Here is a 22,182-nt window from a genome sequence, read left to right as displayed (position 1 = left end):
TGACCACTGAAGGCCCTGATTTTATATGAAAAACAGAGCTTTGGACAATACCATTTTCCGCTGAAAGGTAATATTTCTCTCCATGTGTTCGGATACCTGGCATGCCACCCAGTTTGGTGCTTTCCTTTCCCTCCATATTAAGAACAGTAGATGTTTCAGCACCTAGGCTAATGTGCTGCATAGCTAAATACATATAAGGTCCCAAAGGCGAGACCGATTGCATTGCAAATGCTTGTTTTTACTGTGGTGTTTTATCTCTGGAGTCAAGTAATAATAGCTGTAATGTGTGTCCAACCCTTAGAAATGAAACACCGCCTGCATATTCACTTACATCAGCCCCAGGAGAGCTCCCGGGCTCTTTCAGCCTTTATTACCAACATTCCTTTGGCCACATCAAATCTCCTAGACTCTCCGGAGAAAAGGAAGATGTTGGGGGAGGGGTTATTGGGCCCCTATTGGAATTCTGGACAAAGCAGATAGTGTTCGTCACCCAGGGTCGTACATAAAACAGCCTGGAGCGGTGAACGCTACTGAAAGGCCCTCAGTCTCTTTTCTGAGGGGGGCACATAACTGCATAGACTTCCCAAGCCAGGCGAACTGTTCACCTACAGCACACCAGAACTGGCCCTATTCCACGAAACAGATCCATAAATTATAGAAGTCACATTCTTAACCTATAAACATGGAGCTTATCTAGAATAGCTTGCACTGAAAAACGAACATTCAGCTCTCTGATCCTCGAGCCAGATGTATTTAACATTTCATTTACAAAAAAGTGTCTGAAATTGCGCATCGAATTTTTCAGAATCAAATCAGATTTTGCGAACGAATTGGTATTAATACACTGGTTTGCAAAATGAGGATTCCTACTGGCTTGCAATTTGACACCCTCATTAAAATTTGTGAGGTAAATCACAAATTGCGGCTCACTCAGATTAGAGGCCATTAAAAAAGAAATCACTTGCCGGTCGGTCGGTGGGCAGCCGCCTCTCCGCCATCCTATTCCTGGCTTCCTCTCTGAAAACAGGAAGCACCCAGGCTCCCCATAGCCAATCACAACACTGCAATGCTCAGCCAGGGAATGGATCGAGCCTGGGTATGTTCTCCACCCAGGCTATACTGCAGCCTGGCTGGAGAACATGCAAAGTGTGCATGAATGTTTGGCCTGCCCGAGAGGGCCAGCCAAACATTCATGCGCACTTACATAGTGCCCACCACTCCTCCCCCTGCTCTGAGCACAGAGCAGATCCGCCGCACCCGCCAAGACGCCACAGCAGGAACAAATAAAATAATGTTATCATTTTAGTTTTCCTTTTTAGTCACTGCAAAAAGCAGTGGGAGGACGCGGAGAAGCCGCCACTACAGAAAGGGCCACTTCAGCTGAAATTCAGCTGATTCCAGGGGCAAACTCGGGAGGTACTTTTTGTCAGCGAGATACTCAGACGAAGAAGAGGAGAAGAGCAAATTCACGCCCTCAAGCCGCCTAACTGCATAACATGCCATTTCGTTTTGCACATCGATGTACCCGAGGGTGTAGTAGGATGCGGGTGGTACTGCCAGTTACAATAACCCTCATGCAAATATTCACCAGAAGGACGACTTCGGCAATTCCCTCTTGGGTGCATGCGGTGCTGTGTATCAGCACTTGAACCGTGTGTGCGCAATAAAAACAGCATGTTAGCACTTCTCTGCAGGATTGGCATGCAGTAATAGCAATGCAGCAATACCCCTCTGCTGTCCCGTCATGCATTGCTCCTTATACATCAGCAAATTGTCTAAAGCACAGGCGCACCTTAACCGGAAAATATCAGCATTTTTCTTCCGTGTAATAATAAGTGCATCAGTACTTCACTGCAGGGCTGGCACACATTAATATGAACATGTCAGCACTTCTCTGCGGTGGTGCCATGTAATTAATAAGTGCATCACTTCCTTGCAGGATTACCATGCATATAGCAGAAGCGTGCCATCACTTTCTTGCATGATTACCATGCATACAGTAGAAGCATGTTATCACTTCTCTACAGGATTACCATGCATATAGTAGAAGCATTCTATCACTTCTCTACAGGATTACCATGCATCTAGTAGAAGCATGCCATTAATTCTCTACAGGATTACCATGCATATAGTAGAAGCGTGCCATCACTTCCTTGCATGATTACCATGCATATAGAAGAAGCATGTCATCACTTCCTTGCAGGATTACCATGCATACAGTAGAAGCATGCCATCACTTCCTAGCAGGATTACCATGCATATTTTAAAAGCATGTCATCACTTCTCTGCGGTATTACTATGAATATAGTAGAAGCATGCTGTCACTTCCTTATAGGATTACCATGCATATAGTAGAAACATGCCATCACTTCCTTGCAGATTTACCATGCATATAGTAGAAGCATGCCATCACGTCTCTACATGATTACCATGCATATAGCAGAAGCATGCCATCACTTCCTTGCAGGATTACCATGCATATAGAAGAAGCATGTCATCACTTCCTAGCAGGATTACCATGCATACAGTAGAAGCATGCCATCACTTCCTAGCAGGATTACCATGCATATCTTAGAAGCATGTCATCACTTCTCTGCGGTATTACTATGAATATAGTAGAAGCATGCTATCACTTCCTTATAGGATTACCATGCATATAGTAGAAACATGCCATCACTTCCTTGCAGATTTACCATGCATATAGTAGAAGCATGCCATCACGTCTCTACATGATTACCATGCATATAGCAGAAGCGTACCATCACTTCCTTGAAGGATTACCATGCATATAGCAGAAGCATGCCATCACTTCCTTGCATGATTACCATGCATACAGTAGAAGCATGCCATCACTTCCTTGCAGGATTACCATGTATATAGAAGAAGCGTACCATCACTTCCTTGCAGGATTACCATGCATATAGCAGAAGCGTGCCATCACTTCTCCACAGGATTACCATGCATATAGTAGAAGCATGTTATCACGTCTCTACAGGGTTACCATGCATATAGTAGATGCGTGCCATCACTTCCTTGCAGGATTACCATGCATATAGAAGAAGCATGTTATCACTTCTCTGCAGGGTTACCATGCATATAGCAGAAGCGTACCATCACTTCCTTGCAGGATTACCATGCATATAGCAGAAGCGTGCCATCACTTCTCCACAGGATTACCATGCATATAGAAGAAGCATGTTATCACTTCTCTACAGGGTTACCATGCATATAGCAGAAGCGTACCATCACTTCCTTGCAGGATTACCATGCATATAGCAGAAGCGTGCCATCACTTCTCCACAGGATTACCATGCATACAGCAGAAGCATGTTATCACTTCTCTACAGGGTTACCATGCATATAGTTGAATCATATCACTACTTCTCTGCAGTACTGCTATGCATAACAGGGAAGCATGAATTCCACATGGTGCACCGAGTACCATGTGGGGGAAAATAAAAAGAAGGCATAAGGGGATCAGAGTGAACCTACTTTGACCCCCAGAACCCCTTCCTGTATTAAAACAAAAATGTAAAAAATTTATTTTAATGTGTTATTCACAGATCCCGGGCCTCCCTGGGTCTTGCTTACCTCTTGGTTCTTAGGATTTGCAAATCTAATTTAGGATCATGAAATTCTGCAAACGTTTGAAAACAAAGCATTTACAGCACTATTCCTACACTAGGCCAGCAGCCACACATGGGAGTAAGCAGCACACGGCATGGTAGAAGCAGGACCTGATCAGTGGCATAGGAAGGGGGGTGCGGTGGGTGCAGGCAACATATATTTTAGCCATTTTGTCAAGCCGGAGGTGACTTTCCATTTTGTCAAGCCGGGGGTGACAAGAAATGTTCCGCACTGGGTACCACCTGACCGTGCTACGCAACTGGACCCGATTGCAGTCCACCCCCCCCCCCCCCCCTATGCACGCCTGAAAGCCATGCACTGTGAATGTTGGCCTTCTGTATATAGTTCAGCGCAATGGCTGGCGAAAGGCAAGTGTCTACGACCAGGATAAGTAACAGGTATGTGTAATATAGTCCAATATTGACTTTGAGCAGTTCTAATGACCTCATAAACCACTAGGTCACAGGTGGTTTACAAATGTCACCAGAACCCTGAGGTGATGATAAAGTACAGCTTTACACATGGTACCTGTTATGTGTTTTTTTTTGGCTGCATAATTTAGATAACCTTGCCGCATAATATGGTCCTACACGCCACATAATTCTAGTAGCTCTGCAGAATGACCCGGAGGCTGTTAGTACGATAATGAAATCCATATTTCTGAGACAACTGTGAAATACATCCCATATTTCACGGTTCCCTGTGAAATATGAGTTTTTGTGATACAAAAGCACAAAACAATAAAAGCACAAAAACGTGGCATCTGTATCACTGCTTCTGTGCAGCTGCGTCCATGCACTTATATTGGCACCCTTCTGAATGCCTGCCTGGTACATAAAAATGATGAGGCAGCATTTCTCTCCAAGACTAGCCTTAGTCATATGCACGAGAAAACGCATAAGGCTAACTTGTGCATAATATGATCATAGCAGCACCTGTCTGCTAGACTGCCATGCATGTAATAAAGTAGCTCTCCTGCTCTGCAGATCTGGCATGCTTGTAATAGGAAATATCATTTCTGCTCTGCAAGACTGCCATGAGTATAACCAGAGGGTATCACCATTTCTCTTGAAGACTTGCATGTGCTTATTGGTACATATTACTGCGATACTTCTAGAAAACCGAGGAAAATGTGCCTCTTACCGGACCAGTACGCGCTCGGCTGCTTGTTTTCCAGTGACCCCAGTGCGACCAGTCTGGTTCCTGTGTGGCTGTACACGGCATGTGGGGCGCAGAGAAGGAAGGAACTGGGAGCCTGGCAAACAGAAGGGCCGCTTCCTTCTGCACTGCACCCGGGTCCGTCCTCGCAGCCACCCTCGAGCGCCGCTGCACAGAGGCGAGCACGGACTAGCGCCGAAGGAGGGCTCAGCTGTAAACTCAGGGTTTCCTGGTCGTTTCCGGCCAATCCGCGAGAGCTTCGCTGGCGCCAAAGAATGCACGTGTTTTTTTTACTTCACAAAACTATGCAACTTCAACAGCCCCTCCTCCTTCTCGAGCATAAAAAACACAGGTTATGGGGCTGAGGTCAGGAGCGGATCGGATTACCACTGTTTGACACCCAACTCAGACAGTTGTGGGCAGGTGAAGTGAGGGGAAGCCACAAGCTTTGAGAAGCTAAGGGTAGGGATGAAGAGGCGAGCTGCACTGTAGGGTCCGCATCTGTAATGGAACGAAGCGTCCGGACTGGGGTGCGATGCAGCGACGAGAAAGTTGCACTGCGCAGTGGAACCTCATTTGTGCTGGTGCAAAACAAACCTAGTTGTATCCAATTCCCCTGTGCCTCAGAAGTAGAGTGACCAGACGTCCCAGATGTGCCCGGACAGTCCCGGTTTTTCACCAGCTGACCCGGCAGATTTCGACAATTTTGGTTCATGTCCCGGTTTTTAGAAGGGGTCGACTGAAAACAGTGAGAGGCTTTTTATGGGCGTTCTAAAGCTGTGCTAGTTAGCAGCTGTTATAAGTAAGCAATTCAATCAAAAGGTACGATGTTGGTTGTAGAAATTACATTTTATTTATTTTCTTAATGCCTCTTCCGTGATCCTATGTTGTTGATAGCTGTAATTCTGCGCCATTCCCTGGATGAAAAATTGTAGTTCAGCTTCTATTTTTCAAAAATGTCCCGGTTTTTGTGTTTTAAGATCTGGTCACCCTACTCAGAAGGCGGTTGTTCCAAACAAATATTTTATCTACCTACACCAAAGTAAGAAAGGACGCAGGTACATCTGCCACATGTTCTTGCTAGCAAACTCAAAGGCAATTGATTTGCCACCTTTAGGAGATGTGGCCTAACGTCCAGAGCTTCCGACTTTAGAACTGCTGAGTATTGAGTGGGGCCACTTTAATTCTGCAATTCAGCAGCTGCGGCGTTTTCCTCATAATTATAGATTTGCCACATAATCCATCATCTACTGCATGATACCAAAGGACTACAAAATGTCATTTATGACTAGGCTGCCAAAATTTGGCTCTATCCCCTGTTTCATGAGTTGGAGGCATGTGAGCCTGCTTGCGAAAATTGCGAATAATCAAAAGTAGTAAAAGTTACCAAAAAGTATAAGAAGAAACTTACACTTGTGAATTCCTCCCAAGTGTATGTTACATTTCTGAATAGCCTTGTGTGGGTTTATAAGATTACTCTGTTGTTATTCACTAATGGTTAGAGGCAAACTAACATGCAATACAAATACTGCAGTAATGCTGAACAGTGTGAATATTGCCCAATAAATGTGAGGCATCCATGCTGAGAAACACTGGTACTGCCCTGAATAAGTAAGACAGCCTTGCTGAGAAGTGACAGCACCAGCCACAAAGGGACTGGATATCCTTTGAGAAGTGTTGTGACTGTCTACGAAAAGTAAGAATATTGTCTCGTTAACTGTATAGCAACTCTAGTGCTGCAGCTGTCGTGTTTAAGGTATAGCACAAGTTGAAAAGTATTGGTACTATCAAATAATATGTTTGCACCCCTGCAGAGAAGCGTTGGCCCTTCCCATGGCAAGTATAGCAGTCAAGCTGTAGCCACCATTAGTGCAGCAGGTGCAGTGGCACCAGGGCCTAGAATCAAGAGGATCCCATTAAACCGTGGTTATTGATGTATTTTACTGCCCCACACAGCAGTGAAAGGGACCATTTCCCTTGCTTGCACCATGGCCCATGGAAGCGTCAATATAGTCTTTGGAATGTACACAAACTGTTGGCGCTGTTCACTGAAAGATTTGGCAGTCCTGCTAAAAGCAGCTGTTGCTTCCTTGTGGAATATGATAGCCCCGGCGAGACTCGCTGGTATCCATATGCTCACATGATAGGGTTCCGGAATACATCTTATATAGGCATCTTATCAGCTGCCTGTTAATGAATAGCCTCAGACTGTCACCCTGTGACACCCTACCGCTCCCCTTGATACAATGAGTTCCCACGGTCTGTTTTCCATTTCTAGTACTCTGGAAAAAAGCAATATTTTTGGTGCCCGAAGTGCCTAAAAGGGGCTTTGTTTGGGCAGAGCTTTCCTCAGGATCCTGATCCGCCCTGTGACACTGGCCATCACTGTAGGTCCCTTGGAAGTAAAAACTTTGCTATGAGCTGGGCAGCAACCTGGGCATCTTGTGCCCCTATGCTTAGATGTAATGGAGCCAGGGTCCCAAATCATGCCAGAGTCCTCCAATGATTCCTCTCTGTAATTTGTTGCCAACTTTGTCTAACTGAGCAACTGTTGGGGGTCCCATGATGTCACTGGGACCCTTCCAGACTCAATCAGGAGATCTCTGGCCAGAGTACTGTGCTGAAGCAGCCCCTCGGAGCTTGGGGGCCCCCGCACTGCGGGAGCCTGTGTTATGCCACTGCATGGTGCCCTCAACAGGAGGGGAAGGTACAGCTCATGCAACACTGCCTAATTCTGAGTGTGAGTGGAGCCATGCTCATTGCTGCACCTGTGTACCAACTCCTGTGTGTGCACTGCAGGCTGCCGTTGCTGTCATGTCTCTGGATGTGTGTGTATTAGAAGGGCGAGCCTGTATGCCCACGTAGACCAGGGTGAGAATACTGAAGTACAATTGTCTCGTGGGACTCTCTTATCAGCAAACCTTTTTCTATGCTTCAGAGGTATGTTGCATGCATCAGTCATTCATATCATAAGGAATAGACACCCAGAAAAGTACGACACAATTCTCATGGTAGACCCTTACATACATTTGTCTTCTTTTTTCCAAGGATCCTGAAGCCAAATGTACAATATAATGATAGAGCAGGCAACGCAGAGCTCAAGTGACAAACATATAGACCATGAAAACATTGAAAAAGACACTGTATAAAACTACCTGACTGTCATATATTGCCAATACCCTGAATAGGGTTTGTATTTTATCATATAAAAAACCCTGTGTGTAATTTAATTACAGAGACCAGCCAAGGAAGGGGTGTTGACGTTTCAACCAGTAATAGTTCTTCTGGTATCATTAAGACCTAAATCATTCAAATATAATATCGCACTAAGTGCGGGCTTCTGAAAGTCTCCATCAAATTGCTTCCAATTGCTCCTAATTCTGTGTGTCAGTATTAGATATGCAATCATACGCCAGAACTCACGGCCTCTATCGAGAACAATCTGCACGTTTCTGCTGATCCTACGATTCACATCGCAGGATGATTCAGATTGTGGATTGATTTGTACGATTGGATGCGAACAAGACAATTTTTGGTAGGGCGTGCTCATTACTAAATAAGACGGTTTTAGTTACGGGTGGGCGGAACTCACGTAGTATCACTTTGTAGAATTCCGTGTAGTTATATGAAAACTCCATGACATTCCGCGAACGGACGGAATTTGGCACGTTGCACTGCTCGTGCTAACTTTTAGCACGGGTAGCTTATATTGAAAAATCAGCACGCATGGCAACACACAGCGTGCCAGCGGGCACTGCCGCTTGAGTAGATTTTCTACTCGAGCGTCAGCTTTCTGACCGCAAATGGTTGCTACCACCCATGACTGCCCGCAATGCGGAAATCTCATCGGGTGCACTCTTAGCGACTGAAAATCGCAATACGGGATGCCAAATCTCGCACGCGCTTGCCAACTTACCATTGGTGAGCCACATGCCAGAAAAAACTCTGCCACGCAATGGATGACAGAATTTGGCCAGAACTCCATGTTACATGTGTAACACTGAATGGCCAAGAGCAGAATTTATCGCCCACCCCTAGTTTATTGAGGGTGTAGGGAGGGGTTTAGTGAAGGTCAGAGACGGGTTTAGCTAAGGACATGCACCCAACCACAAAAGAGTAATTGATATTCACAAACTGCAGTTCTACCTTTATTATAGCCAAAAAGGATGCAAAATAGTGTTAAATTGCTCCAGCCGAGAGCTAGAGTAAGTCCAGCTCCACACATTGTCAACCACTGGTACTGCAACACTCTCTAATAGGAAATAATCAAAGTAGAGACTTAAAATAAAAGCTCATAGGAAGTAATGTTATATGAAATTGCCTAAAGAAGTTAAAATATAAGTATATATAAAAGTAAAAGCTACTTATTTTTTAATTATAAAATATCTCAACAACCTTTTTTTAAATTTATAGATTAATTATAACCTGTATTTGTATTTTAATATAATAAAAATACTTGTGTTTAATGATATATATCCATTTTAATAATTATCAATGCATAATAAAAAAACCAACTTTTTTGCATTAGATATGAATTTATTATAATGTAATTTTTAATTAACATGTTTATTTCGTTGAATATATTTATGTTAATTGAAGTTTATATTAAAAATTAGGTTACTAGTGCTGTAGGATTTTAAATTTTTTTTTAATATTTAAAATAAATATTTAAATTTTATGTGCATTAATATTTAACATAAAACCTCATTTTACATAGGTACAAAAACAGGATTTTATTAAAGGCAAATTAGCCTTCATTACATACAGCAGTGGTGGCCGACACAATGAAGAGGTCACGGGGGAGCACGGGAGGGAGAGCGCAGGGGGTTAATAATTACAGAAAACTCTTGCCTAAAGCTGCCTGACGCATTGCTCCTCGGTGGTCTACTGCTTCCTAGTCTCCGCAGACACTGGGAAAGCAGTAGAGACTCCCTGTTCAATCCCTACACTGCTCTCATGCTATGAGAGCAGCGCGTGGATTGGCCTGAGCGGGCTGGTTTGACTCTTCGCTCAGGACAGGGAGACTGTGATGTTCTCGTTGCAGAAACTTAAGTGTGCATGTGTGTTTGGCTGGCCTGAGACGGCCGGCCAAACACACATGCACACTTATAAGTGCACAAACCAGTCCTTCTCCCCCTTCCCATGTACCCTCCCCTCCCTGCACAGGCTGGCTCAGAGCCAGCAAATGAAAAATAAAACAATTATACTATATTCTTTAATTATCCACCTGCTGGCTCTGAGCCAGTGGGGCCTACGCTCCTCTGCCTTTGCGGAGGAGCCACCTCTGACACACAGGCCTTCATTTTGGTGGCATAGACCAGTAGCTAGTGAAAGGGAGGGATGAGGAATGTCACAAAGGGAAAAGACCGAGCAGGAGGTGTGGGAGGAACAAAGAGCGACAAAAAGGGAAAATGAGAAGGGACACACAAAGGAAAGAAAGAGGGATTGAGGAGAGGAACAATAGGGATGTGCTGTGGGTGGTGCGTGAAATTCACGTAATTTGCTTTTCCTTAATCAAGCAAACATTTTTCAAAAGTTCGCAAATTACCCATAATAACGAAAAATGTAAATCCATTAGTTTGTGTGATATTTTAGCGCTAAATGCATCCTCACAACATCATTATCTGTTGCATTTCTCGCTAACAAAGTGCAAAATAAAAGCACCATTAACAATAGCCACTCGCATGCTGTTATTTCGTGTGTTTGCAGTACATTTTTGGAGTAAATGGCACATTTGCTGTTAACTTTTACTGCAACTGGTGTGCAATTATGCAAAGTATCTTAATTTAGTGAATTTAGTGTAGCATGAAATTCTGAAAATTGTGCAAATTACACCCGTGTAATTTAAATTTTGCTTAGGCCTAATGTGCAGATGGAAATAATTGGGACTAACCCACAGGGGAGAGTGAGAGGGAAATACTATAATCAGACACAAGAAGGGAAAGTGAAAAGTGCAGGAACAAGCTACAAGCATCTGAAAAGTAGACTCACAAGTGTAATATTGTGGCATGTTCAAGTAGGAGTTTGTCCCAAATAGAACATGCTTATTAGCAACCTTTTAACTTAACTAACTAACTAATAATAATAATACTTTATTGCTTAGTTAAAATAACCTTTGCAATCCACTTCATTATACAATAACATAAGCCCAAATAGATTGGCAACGTTTTTTGTGTAAAAAAAAAAAAAAATGATTTAATTAATTACTTTAAGAGGTTGCGATATTACCATAAGACTGTACTGATTCTTAAAATGACATTCTGTGCAATCAATAAAGTGCATTAAGTGACTAAAAGTGCAGCCTTTCAGGTTCGGAGTCCATTCTCCTTTCGCTCTTGCTAAAACATTTTCAAAATTCTATAATAAAATTTTTTGCAAAGTTTTGGTGTGGGGTGCTTTCAAATTCATTTAACCTCGCCCCTCAAGAACAGCCACCCAGCTAAGTCCATGATGATGATTTCAATTTTTTGACCCTTTCGTTATTCTTTTGTCGGCCTGCTCCATGAACCTGACTAAGGCGTAATTTAGCTCCGGGTTATGTGAGTTGAAACTTGCTAAAACTGCGGCTCTGCAGGATCTGATTTCCATTTTGTTCCAAATTTTCCTTAGGAGGGACCTTCTATCCTGCATCAGGCATGTGCATAAACAGAGAATATGGATTATATCTTCTCTGTGTTTCCCACAAAGGCGGCATAGCTGCTGTGTTTGATCTCTTTTCCACTTCGGCAGATGACAAAGCAGGTTGAGTACTCCCAGTCTTAGTTTTAAGAAACGAAGTTTAGTATGTGCCGAGAATGGTAAAGTTAGGTACCCCTGAGAAGACAATTTGGAGTACGTGTTGAGGGTTAGCCATCCATGTGACCTTTTTGCGAGGCATGATTTGTCCTCTACTACAGAAAGTTATTAGCAACCTGAAAAAGAAAGTTTAGCTATGGTATGGGCTTGTGAACATTTCCACATATTCCTGTACAGAGAGTCTTTTACACTGGTAAATGATCATTAAGCTTTACTTAATATATTTGGAAATCCAAAGGCCAAGATGCCAGTGCGTTATTTTTCATTATTTTAGAAACAATAGTCAGATAAACAAGTGTTGACAAGGCCAATAGGTCTTGCCAATAAAACCTACTGGCTTTGCCAATATTTTTAAGCCATGCTTTACAACATCACAGCTGCTGTGTAATATGGCTTTAAAAACAAATAGATGCAGTGGCACTGCTGCAGCATCTGTTTATAAGCACGTGCATGCATTTGACGCTCATGCACACGCCTACAAAACAACATAGGTTTATTTATATACTAACCAGAGTTGGCTTGATAACTAACCAAACAAGCAATAGCAATGCAATAGGTCTCGCATTTGCGAGTGTTTGAGCTATTGACAATGTAATGACAATGCCTTTTATTGATGTGTTTTGAAAACATGCAAGAAGTGAATAAACTGGCCATTTGTAGTTATAGTCCATGCGTACAAAAAGCAAAGCTGACAGTAAAAGAGGTGCAGTTACTGCCAGCCGTGCTTCTCGTAAGCAACAACAGTAAGTACAAAGGGCGTGTTTACTCACAGCTTGCAGGTTTTCAAAACACCGAATTAATAGGCATTGTCATTTGGAATGCCAATAGCTCAAACTCTCGTACAGGCGAGACCTATTGTATTTCAAATGCTTGTCTTCATTATCGCACAAGAGCACCCTCAAATACGTGAGTTCGAGCTATGCCCTGTACACCAATTTTTGATTTAATAGACACTTATGTTGCTCCATGTATAACAAAGATCAAGGCTACATGTAGGGTGCACATGGCAACAGACTTGCATGTAGCTCTCTAACAGCATTGTCGCCAGGCGGGAAATGTATGTCTCTAAGTACATGTTTAACAACTATCACTTTTAATCGATTTATTTAAATGCAGTGATAAGTAATAAGGTGAAGTATGATGAAACGCCTAAAGAAATACACTTTTTGTATTTTAAAAATACTTTATAACAGTTTTGCCTTGTGTTTATTGCACAATTTACATGGCAAACATTTTCAAGGCTTTGTTTATGCACAGGTTCTTAGAGATAAGCCAAACCCTTGGCTCGGCTCACCCTGTCGCTATCTGCTCACCCTGTCACTATTCAAGTAATGTACCACATTTTTTTAACAAAGACTCCCACTTTTGCTGTGGACTCTAATACCAGGAGACACCAGCCAGCGGTACAGTAAGAGGTCTTTCCAAACACCAGCGCAGTCCAATGCTTAATAACAGTCCAAATAATAAAGGCCGTTGGAAGTTGACTGACACAAACAAGGCTGACAAACATAACAGCGAGGCAGCTAGGCAGCTTTAGCGGGTGAAGGCACCGTGCCTTGACACACTCGTGCCTAGACACACTCAACTGTCGAGGAAGGTCAGTCTCACATCAGGCCCTCTCCTGGGTCTTGGCAACGGTGCTCACATTGTCAGCAAGATAACGGACGGCGTGGACGGAGCACACACAGCACCAACTGCATCTTCCTCCTGAGAGAGTTCAGTCACTGGTAATAGCGACTGCATATTTATAGCCAAAAGAACCAGCCAAATGCTCCACTGGAACAGTTAATGAAATACCCAGAGACGCCTTGCGCGAGCGCAGCTCATGGAGTCTAATGTCGGGCACTTTTGCCAGCTTGTACGGAACATGCCCCGGAGCCTTTCTAGAAAGGTTCCATATCCCAATTAATTTACTACAGATGCCTGTGATTGCTTTTCTGTGTTGAAATTTTTTATTGAATTTTATAGGGAGAATACATCATAAGAATAAAAATAAAAAAGCAAGAAATTGTAAATGAATAAGGAATCACAAGCAATATAACAATAACAAATATACAACAATGGATATTTAAATAAATCACGTAAAAGAGACGCGAATAAATGAATACAATACAAGTGAATGAGGGAGTAATTGTAGAAACAAATAAATAAAACAAACAGATAAATATTGAAAGGGAAAATACAGTAGACAAATAGAAGGAAAGGAAATTATATAAGAAATAGGAATAAAGAGATATATAAACAAAATAAATAGGTATTATCTCGGAAAAGTGCGTATATTTGCAAAAACTGAACAAAGTATATTAAGGAAAAGGAAAAATAGAAGAGAGTATAGAATATAATATAAAAGAAAACATAGAAGAAGGGGCCAGGGTATGAAGAAAAGAGGAAAAGAAATAAAAAAAAATAGAGAAAAATGAAAAAGGCAAAATAAGTTATCAAACAGAATAAACAAGAATGGAACAGTGAATTAGCCAACTTAGATGGAAGTACTGAGAGGAATAAAAGTGGCAGAGGAGTCAGTAACTTTGGTTTGTAGGAATGGTGACCATGTCTGGAGAAATATATCGACTTGATCTTGAAGATTATAAATTGTTCTTTCATGTGAAGCTGTTTGTATCATAGCAATCAGCCATTCCTCTTGTGAAGGTGGTGAGGAGGATTTCCAGTGATGTAAAATACATATTTTAGCTGTGGCTAGAGCAGTGTGGAAAAGACGATGTTGTGGTTTGGAAAGCTTCGGGAAGTGACGTAAGTCATGTAAAATAATATTGATTGGTGTAAGTGGTAAGTTCAGAGGCATTATGGAGCTCAAGGTAATACCGATATAGTTCCAAAAGGATTGGATACTTGGACATTCACAAATAATGTGGGTAGTATCACAGCCAGGCTTGGAGCATCTCCAGCAAGTACCATGAGGGAGCAGATTAGCTTTGTGTTATTTGACTGGCGACCAGTGCCAATCATGTTGTATTTTGAATAAACAGAATTTGAGCCTTGCTTCACGAGTTCCTTTATGAAGATTCTCCAAGATCTGGTCCCACTCACTGTCTGTATAAGAGGTTGATAAACGGGCTTGCCATTTACATTGAAGATCATGTGTGAGGGATTTAGAAAAAAGATGAGATGTAAAGGTTTTATAAAGACCGGAGGTTACCCCTTTGAGTTTCCCCCAAGTATTTAAATAATAAAATATTGGAGAGTTTTGTAATATCCAAGGGGGTGACCCTAAATGGTTCTTCAAACACTGTTGGAGCTGAAGGTACTTGGAAGAATGCTGTTTAGGAAGATTAAATTCCTCACTGAGCTGTGAAAATAATTTGAAGTCTCCATCATGAAGAAGTTGATCCGGGTACTGAATACCTGCAGCTTGCCATTCAGGCCAAGATAACATACGACCATTAATACGGATAGCTGAGTTATTCCATAGATGAGCCTTACTATGAATTTGCGGACTGGAACCTAATAAACGAGGACCTTGTTGCCAGGATTTATCCATAGCCGATAAAATTGGATTTTTCGAGTCAAGACGATTAGAACCACTACCGTATAAGAGGGAACGATCTAAATTTGAGGACAGAAGATAACGTTTTATATGAACCCATTGCGGTTCATCTTTGATTCCAGGTAACAAATAAGAAAGTTGGGAAATATGCAACGCTGAAGAATAATGCTCAATGGATGGAAGGCCAATCCCCCCATATAATTGATGAGCCTTCAGGTTTGCTATAGCAAGACGTGGTTTAGCTGAATTCCAAATAAAAGTTTTAATCTTGGAGTCTATAGATCGAAGTAGGGATAAGGGAATCTGGAGGGGAAGCATACCTAAAATGTAGAGAAATTTCGGAAGGGTGACCATTTTAATAGCTTGGACTCTACCCCATAGAGAGAGTCCCAAGGATTTCCATTTATCGAAGTCACGTTGCATTTGAGAAATTAGAGGGGTTAAATTATCTACAACGATGTCTTCTAAACCTTTTATTGACTAGAATGCCTAAATACTTAAGACGTGAGGATGGCCAATGAAAGGAGAATCCATGTATAGCTGCTTTTGTGGTTCCATTAGAATTGGGTAACACTTCACTCTTATCCCAATTGATCTTATAGCCCGAAAAAGAAGAGAAATCATTAATGATTTGGAGAAGAGAGGGAAGAGATCGGGGGAGTCGTGTAAGAGTAAGCAAAATATCATCGGCATAGAGGTAAATTTTAGAGTGTCCAATTGGGAGGGGGACACCTGTAACCTCATCAGATTGACGAATGGTGGCAGCTAAATGTTCCATAGCCAGAAGGAAGAGAAGGGATAGTGGGCAACCTTGGCGCGTTCCTTTCCTAATCATAAACGTATCAGATAAAAACCCACCACAATTCACCTGAGCAGAAGGATTGTCATACAACAAGCGTATTTTATCAATAAATTTCTTACCCAATCCAATTTTTTCCATGATCGTGAAAAGGTAGTCCCATTCGATGTGATCGAATGCTTTCTCTGCGTCAAGTGAGAGTGCTAGTGCATCGTCTGAAAGATGTGTAGCCGACCCTAGTGCATGGGCCAAGGTGTGGATATGGTTCCGAGAGGAACGTCCCGGAACAAAACCAACTTGAGTACGGTGTATCAAAGAAGGTAAAACTTTACGAAGACGAGATGCTAGGATGCTAGCTAAAATTTTGATATCGGAATTTAATAAGGGGATGGGACGATAACTACTGCACAATAAGGGATCTTTACCGGGTTTGGGTAAAACAGAGATAATGGCTTTGTTGGAGAGAGGACCTAATGAAGATACATTATCCGCCTCTTGGAATGCAGCATGCAGAGTATCAATAACCTTGTGACCTCCCCATCGATAAAATTTGGCAGGAAATCCATCCTCACTGGGAGCTTTGTGATAGGGTAGGGAAGTTATAGCTCGAGAAATTTTATCTTTAGGGATTTTACCTTCAAGAATGGCTCTACCATCATCTGATAGAGACGGAAGAGCTACCTTTGCAAGAAATGCTGACATTTTATCCGAGTCTATATGATTATCCAGAGTATAAAGAGATTGGTAAAAGGAGGCAAACTCATTAACAATCTCTTGAGGTTTTGTACACAAATCTCCCTGCGCTGTCCGAATGGCCGAAATAGCCATAGCTGCCTATCTCTGACGTAACTGTGCAGCTAATAATCGTCCCGCCTTTTCACCTTGTTCGTAGTGTCGACCTTTCATTTTCTGCAAAGCATACTCTGCTTTGGATGTGAAAAGGCTATTTAAAGCCATGCGAGCTTGTTCAAGCAATTTACGATTTTGTAACATTGGAGAAAGTGCGTACAAGCGAGAGTAAGATTGTATATCTTGTTCTAATTCAATTTGCCGTCTGGCATTTTGTTTATTCGCAATTGCTGCATCACGCATTAATTGACCCCTATGAGTGGCTTTAGCTGCAGCCCAAATAGTCCTGTTGGAGGTAACAGAGCCTTGATTAGTGGAAAGATAATCTTGGAAGTGCAACTGCAATTGAGATTTTCCATTTGTAGTTCTGTGACGCTGGATGCTCATACGCCACGGTTTCCGTCCTGTTCTAGAAAGTCCTAATTCAAGGGAGAGGAGGACAGGAGAATGATCAGACAAAGCTGCTTCCAGGATGCGGGAATCTGTAACCAATTGGACTACCTTCTGTGATGTCAAAAAATAATCTAAACGAGAGAATGTACCATGGGCGGAGGAAAAGAAAGTGTATTCCTTATCTGTTGGGTGACTAAGATGCCAATGATCAACCAATCCATTATCAAACATTATGTCACCTACCAAAGCCCTATCTGAAGCATTTCCCTTGTCTAATGGTCCTGTTTTATCTAGGATGGAATCTGGCGTCACATTCCAATCTCCGCCAATCAGGTATTGTGACGCATTAATTTCTGTTAGTAGACTGGACAATTGAAGAAATAATGATTTTTTGGTACCCGTAGGGGCATAAACAGATCCTACGCAAATGTGCGAATCTCCAACCCGTAATTTAGCAAAGATATAAAGTCCATTCGTATCTGACCATGTTTTCGAAACAGTAACCGGAAGTGATTTGCGAAGGAGGATTGCAACTCCACATTTGTGGGAAGGAGCAATATAATTGGGTTCATCTTTTTGAATACTACTATGTATGACCTTTCTCACCCAATCTCTACATAGTTTTTCAGACTCTAACGATTCTAAGCGGGTTTCTTTTAATAAAGCTACATCTACATGTTTGGATTGGAGATAGGAAAGTACTTTCTTCCGCTTAATGTAATGAGTAAGACCATGCACATTCCATGTGATTGCATTTAAAAGATGTGTATTTGTCATGTTAGAGCAGTACAAGTATTAGCAGAAGGAAGATTTGTTGCTGCTTGGAAAAAAAAAAAATCAAAAGAAAGGAAGAAAAAATACAAAAGAGATACCCTGGCTCAGAAAAAAGACATCAATATGTAATTGAAAAGGAACAAGCAGAAGTAAAGAAAAGTGATTTAGACAAGTAACACAATATAAAACAAGACTGTAAGATGATTATTAGGAAGTACAATAAAGAGGAAGGGGAAGGGGTGAGGGTATAATCAGAAGGAAATGAGAGAAGAACGTACAAATAGAAGGAAAGAAATTTGGGGACTTGAACTGTTAACTGCGGGTCTGGGCGCACTAGAGCGCCGCCGCATGAAAAGACCCCTCCGGAAAAGAAAGGGAATTTAGGAGAGTGAATACTAACATATAATAGAGTTCATGATAACAGTTTGATAAAGAGTGAGGAATACGATGAGGGAAATCGAAAGAGCGAGTAAGAAATAAAAGTAGGTCTTGAAAGCTATAGTACATTCCATTGTAAGGGACAGAAGACTAACAATTAAGTTACTTATGATAATCTTAAAGACTATACAGTATACTTATAAATAATCAGGAAATGGCAGTAAATCACAATGTGAATGACATAAAATAGAAAATAAGAATACAATATTAGAACAATAATCAAATAACTAAGTGTCAGAATAGCTAAATGAAAGCATGACTTATGATAACATGTTATAACTTGTAATATTGATAGTGAATAACATATTGGAAGTAACCACTATAATGGAGAGAAACAGTCTAAAGATAAAATTGAAAATATAGAAAAGAAAGCATATATCTAGCTATAATGCATCTAACATTGTGTGGATATCATAGTATATAAGAACAACTTAATTAATCTTAGTGCTGATAGCAATAAGGAGGGGCTAAAAGATAAATATGAGGTCTTCAATTAGCTACAGCTTAAACATAGGAAGAACAACTTGCATGACAAAAAGTTATTCAATCCGCATCTGAGGGAGATTTAAAAGGAGATCTGGACTTATCTCTATGCGGTTTTTGTGTAAAAGTAGCAGTAGAAACAGAATGAAGGGCTAAATTGTTGTCTTCGTGGGGGCGATGGAGTCTTTCGAAGTCTCTACCACGATGTCTTGGGCTACTAAGACTTCGTCGCCTGTGATCTGGTAATGGAAGAGAAGAAGTAGAAGGTGATTGAGAATGATCCGTTGTTGAAGATTGAACTTGAACTTCCATGTCTTGAAGTTTGATAGAATCTAAAAATTCCTGAGGATGTGTTGGGTCATAAAATCCTTTGGAATCTCCATTTCTGGTGATGCGAAAACGTGCAGGTTCAAACAAGCCATATTTGATGTCTAATTGGCGCAATTGAGATCTCATGGAGAGAAAAGCTTTCCTTCGCCCATTTGTTTCCTTAGAAAAATCAGCTGCTATATGAATTATATGACCCTTGAAGGAGAAGGAGCCTTGCGAGCGAGCTGCAGCCAATAATTGTCGTGTTTGTTCATGGTGAAGGAAACGGACAATAATCGGTCTTGGACGCGCTGCTGGATCTTTACGTGGAGGACAAATTCTGTGGGCTCGTTGAATTTCTAAAGGTGGAGCAAAAGAAATACTAGTCAAGTTTGGAAGGATGCTACAAAGAAATGCTTTGGTGTTTTGGCCTTCAATATGTTCCGGAAAACCAAAATAACGGATGTTATCTCTTCGACTACGATCATCCAAATCGATGATTTTGCTATGAAGGAATAGAAGATCTTGGTCTTTGTTGGAAAGTGAATCAAGACGGTTCTCCACTGCAAGAATTCTAGAATCGAGACCCTCAACTCTGGCATAGAAGCCTGCCATATCTGCTCGAATTGGTTTCTTCAGCCAAGGATGTGATTGTAATGTCCATACCTTCCAATCGACGGCTAACCCCAGAAATTTCCTGGAGAATACGTTGCATAGTTTCCGCAGATGCATGCCCAGTGGCAGGAGGTGACCTTGGAGGTAAGTTGGATGAGGAAGATGTGCTGCCTTTTGTTGACATGTTATTGGGTTGTTTGAGAGCCTCTGCAAATAGTTGTTTAGAGTGTTTGTTGCCGTGCTTAGTAGTAGACATTTGTGAAGGACTTTTAATGGAAACTCTGAAGAACCGTGAGGAGGCCGTTCTGTGGCGTAAGATATCGATATGTAGGTACGTTGAAGATGGTGAAATGAAGTTGTTAAGAGCAAGACTGCTGTCAATGTGGTGAAATAAACGTGCGAGGTAGTGGATAGCTGATATAATGAAACTTATTACTAGTACATTACGATACAGAAGACAGTAGAATAAATAGAAAATATATTCATAAAAACAGTATAACTAAGAACGTATTAGGCAATGCATGCAAGAAATAACAACAATCCGTTTTTCCCCAATAAAAGTCTAAATTCAGCTTTCATACATTAATATGTTATATGGATAGCGTGTAGAAAATTAATTGCTGCTTGTCAAAAGAAGGGGGAACAACCTTTACAACGCAACTTTTACAACGCACTACACTTACAACGCATTTTTTACAACGCAAAATCCATTACAACGCACTACACTTACAACGCATGACACTACAACGCATTTTTAAAAACTACCTTTACAACGCATTCCATTACAACGCCTACCATTACAACGCATAATATTACACTACACTATCCAACACTTACCCTACTGTTGCACCCCCTGAAGTTAGAATAGTAATTTTTACCCCTATACTATCCAACACTTACCCTACTGTTGCACCCCCTGGAGTTAGAATAGTAATTTTTACCCCTATACTATCCAACACTTACCCTACTGTTGCACCCCCTGGAGTTAGAATAGTAATTTTTACCCCTATACTATCCAACACTTACCCTACTGTTGCACCCCCTGGAGTTAGAATAGTAATTTTTACCCCTATACTTTCCAACACTTACCCTACTGTTGCACCCCCTGGAGTTAGAATAGTAATTTTTACCCCTATACTATCCAACACTTACCCTACTGTTGCACCCCCTGGAGTTAGAATAGTAATTTTTACCCCTATACTATCCAACACTTACCCTACTGTTGCACCCCCTGGAGTTAGAATAGCAATTTTTACCCCTATACTATCCAACACTTACCCTACTGTTGCACCCCCTGGAGTTAGAATAGCAATTTTTACCCCTATACTATCCAACACTTACCCTACTGTTGCACCCCCTGGAGTTAGAATAGCAATTTTTACCCCTATACTATCCAACACTTTCCCTACTGTTGCACCCCCTGGAGTTAGAATAGTAATTTTTACCCCTATACTATCCAACACTTACCCTACTGTTGCACCCCCTGGAGTTAGAATAGTAATTTTTACCCCTATACTATCCAACACTTACCCTACTGTTGCACCCCCTGGAGTTAGAATAGTAATTTTTACCCCTATACTATCCAACACTTACCCTACTGTTGCACCCTCTGGAGTTAGAATAGTAATTTTTACCCCTATACTATCCAACACTTACCCTACTGTTGCACCCCCTGGAGTTAGAATAGCAATTTTTACCCCTATACTATCCAACACTTACCCTACTGTTGCACCCCCTGGAGTTAGAATAGCAATTTTTACCCCTATACTATCCAACACTTACCCTACTGTTGCACCCCCTGGAGTTAAAATAGCAATTTTTACCCCTATACTATCCAACACTTTCCCTACTGTTGCACCCCCTGGAGTTAGAATAGTAATTTTTACCCCTATACTATCCAACACTTACCCTACTGTTGCACCCCCTGGAGTTAGAATAGTAATTTTTACCCCTATACTATCCAACACTTACCCTACTGTTGCACCCCCTGGAGTTAGAATAGTAATTTTTACCCCTATACTATCTAATACTTACCTTAAATGCAATTTACTATTATGCATTGTAATGGTATGCGTTGTAAAGGTAGTTTTTAAAAATGCGTTGTAGTGTCATGCGTTGTAAGTGTAGTGCGTTGTAATGGATTTTGCGTTGTAAAAAATGCGTTGTAAGTGCATGCGTTGTAAAAGTGTGCGTTGTAACGACATACATCCCAAAAGAAGACAGCCTGAATAATTCACAAATATATTATTGCAGTATCAAATATTGGTACAATAATGTTTATGTAAGAGAATTAATGAGGAGTAGCTCTGTCAGGAAAAGAAGAAGGAGGCCTCCTAAATGTTATATAACCAACATCGAAAGTTTTAATGAAATGCAATGTCATTTAGTTGAGGAGATGCAGCCCGTAGGTAAACAAGGAACACAAGCCTTTGTCACG

General features: G+C 41.4%; 1 protein-coding gene across 1 annotated transcript in view; it reads right to left on the bottom strand.

Annotated features, from left to right (window-relative positions):
• Nucleotides 1–6,925, bottom strand: part of TOR4A (torsin family 4 member A) — a 139,683-nt gene extending 132,758 nt beyond the window's left edge. The window contains exon 1 of the mRNA XM_085610142.1: nucleotides 4,771–6,925. The gene's annotated coding sequence lies outside the window, so the exon portion shown is untranslated. The remainder of the gene's footprint in view (nucleotides 1–4,770) is intronic.
• Nucleotides 6,926–22,182: the final 15,257 nt, after the last annotated feature.

The sequence above is a fragment of the Triturus cristatus genome, chromosome 1_2 (assembly GCF_964204655.1).
Source record: "Triturus cristatus chromosome 1_2, aTriCri1.1, whole genome shotgun sequence".
NCBI lineage: Eukaryota > Metazoa > Chordata > Amphibia > Caudata > Salamandridae > Triturus > Triturus cristatus.
This window is presented reverse-complemented; position numbering and strand designations above follow the sequence as displayed.